Genomic DNA, 3,282 nt, shown 5'->3' with positions numbered 1-3,282 from the left:
AAAGTTCCATTATATTCAACTCATACATCATGGAAGGTGGCTTCCAGTATGAGGACATCACAGCTCTACAGATGATTTCTCATATCACCATTAGTATTAAGAGAGTTAATCTCAATACTTTCATTAGAGTGTTCAAAGAGACGTGTCTCTTTATTATCTTTACACTCTCATAGGCGAGTACCTTTTTGTAACATTTACTAAGACTCATGTGAGATTGCTCTCATCTTTTACAGTAGCCTCATATCATGTTGTCACCACACTCATTAACATTAGCACATTTGCTTATCATAATTACTCACCCCTTTTATGTGAATGTTCATTTCACCATATGCCAATACACTTGGCCATTTAGTGTGTTTAACACTCTTACTTAACCCTTCTAGGGTTTCATCGTTTCATTGATCATTTAATCATTTCATTATTCATTTCGTCATATGCCGATGAACTTGGCCATTTAGTGTATCTTACACTCGTACTTAACCCTTCTAGGGTTTCATCATTTCATTACATACACTTAGATTCACTTATTTTTAATTGTATGATAGATTAATAGGTCTATACATACCAGCCACGAAGCTTCATTCCTAGTTTGTTGAGTGACTCATATCTTCCTAAGATTATATAGTACAATACTTATGTATCTTGTATGTATGCCAAGATCACGATTCCAATCTAAAAGGCAGCATTATTCTTGAATATTTAATTCACGTATGACTTATGTATTAATATGAAATTTGGGCAAGGGAACCGGTTTCATATCCCTTGGACAACACTTCACATTTTTCTTCTTATTTAATTTTATTCCACATGACATTGGGATCCTAGATCGCGCCCCAACATTTGTGTTTCCTATATATTTTTATCCTTTGAATTGCCTCTTACTTTGCCAAGGGGTTGTGGGATCAAACCCCCACCACCCCCCCACCTTTTATATTATATTTTTTTTCTATTTCGCCTTGCCTATTTCGAGTTGACTATGAGGTTGTGGGATCAAACACCCACAACCTCTCTTTATTTTTTGTTTATTCTCCTCCTTAAATGTGCCCAAGAGGTCGTGGGTTCGATTCAAACACGCCTCCCCCCTTTTTTTTCTTTTATTCACCTCCTTAATCTGCCTAAGAGGTCAGGGGTTCGATTCCCACACTCCTCCCCCTTTAATTTTCTTTTATTCTCCTCCTTAATCTGCCTAAGAGGTCGTGGGTTCGATTCCCACACGCCTCCCCCTTTATTTTTATTTTATTCTCCTCCTTAAATATGACTGAAAGGTGGTGGGTTTGAATCCCACTCCTTTCATTTTTTTTAATTTTAGGTTACATTTCCCTTCCAATACCGTGGTGAAAATCCCCTTCACCACATTTCTTTTTAGTTCTTTATTTTCATGGTTTTTAACATGGTGAGGTCATGTGTTCAATCCTCGATGACCTCACTTGTTTTAATTCATTTTTTTTAAACACTTTGAACCCTCTTTGCTGACCGAAATTCATCAGTAGAAGCTGGAAATTTTCTTTTAATTTTTCAGCATCCTTTCATCAACATACATCTTAGTTCTTCGGGGAATTTCGTAGTGCATTTAGAACGTTTTAGGTGGGTGTTCATGTATTCGTTTAGATAAGACATTATCCCTCAAATCAAACAAATTTCAACTCATATGAACATCACATATACATCAACATGTGTACATTAAATATAAAGAACTATCATGCCATTTCCATTCCTAAACCATGAACAATAGCCACGGCAACACACACATACACACGTACTAAAATTTTTGGAAACATCAACTCAAGTCACATAATTCCAAACATACATATAAACATATAATCATCACGAAAACAAATTTCATCCCTTTTTTTCTACCAGAAAACATAACCAACCTATGATTTGATGGGAGCTAGCGACAGGGACATGCAACGGGGAATAATCCTAGTCTTCGGAATGATTATTCTTAGCCTTAAGGGATCTATTGGGAAAGGGACCGATAGATAAGAGAACTCATACCTTTTTTACGTTAAAATATTTACTTTCTTCCCAAAAAAATCAGCCAAGAACACGTCTAAGCCTCCTCAATATCAACTCCACTCGAATGACAGCCTCTCTTACCCTATTGTGTGATTAACGTTTGTTTTCTTGTGATTTTTTGTGAGTTCTTCAAGGGTGAAGAACTTGTCTTAATTTTCTGCTTTTTTTTATCTTATTTTGGCAGAGAAAAAAATGTGAAAGAATAAGAGAGATTGAGCTTGAGAGTGGAGATATGAAAGTGAGAGAGTGGTAGTTGTAGGAGGCTTAGGAGTCTAATTTTAGTACTTAGTCAATAAGGTTTTCTTTATATAATAAAAATCTGATTTTTATTTTATTTTAAATCAGATAATGAATAATAGTTATATAATAATTAAATTAATTCAATAGTGTAAATAAAAAATCAGTTTAATTCATTGCTTCCACCTAGGTTCTTACCCGGGTGGACCAAGACTTCACTTCAAGAGCCCGATTTCGGCCCTCTCTCCCAAAAATACCACTCCACCTTCTTAATAAATAATTGTTTGTATATTTAGGTTAATTATGATACTACCCTTATCATGGAAAAGGAATATTTTACCCCTAGACCCTCCAAACCAAAGATTTTCCCTAATTTTCGTATTCGAGATCCCTACATAGTTGACCAAACCTTTAAAAGATCAAATAACTTACCAAGTTAGTTTTATTGGCTTTAGCAAGTGTTTTGTAACGACCTGTTTAGTCGTTTTGAGCAGCAGATTTTATTTCTGGAAAAACTGTGTGAGTCGACGGAACTCACGACGGACCGTCATGGGCACGACGGGCCGTCGAGGGAGTCTCGTTCCAAAACACTTAGACTTCTGAAATTTGGGTACTGAAATCGACTCTCTGAACTTCGTAACGGAATGGCAGGACGGACCGTCACAGGCGTGACGGGCCGTCACAGACTCTTGGTAAAAATCTAGTCTCTGAACTCTGTGACGGAGCAGCAGGACGGACCGTCGCAGGCACGACGGCCCGTCACAGGCTGCGTAATCCCAGGCTGGGTCGGATTTCTGTTAGTTATTTAAGGGGCGTTTTGGACTATTTCTTGCTTTAATTATAAGTTAGAGGGTTAATGTTAATAAGTCTAATTACTTGGGGGTTAAAAGAGGTAACCTTAAGTTAATTAGTGGATATTATTACCATCTTTATACTTAATTATATGCTAATTAGGGTAAAAGAAAGAAGGGTTTTGAATAAGAAAAATAAAAAGAACAAAGAGAGAGAGAGGATCGATTGATAGAG

Source organism: Solanum pennellii, chromosome 6 (genome assembly GCF_001406875.1).
Source record: "Solanum pennellii chromosome 6, SPENNV200".
In the NCBI taxonomy this organism is placed as follows: Eukaryota; Viridiplantae; Streptophyta; class Magnoliopsida; order Solanales; family Solanaceae; genus Solanum; species Solanum pennellii.
The sequence above is the reverse complement of the archived record's forward strand: the minus strand, read 5'-3'. Positions refer to the sequence as shown.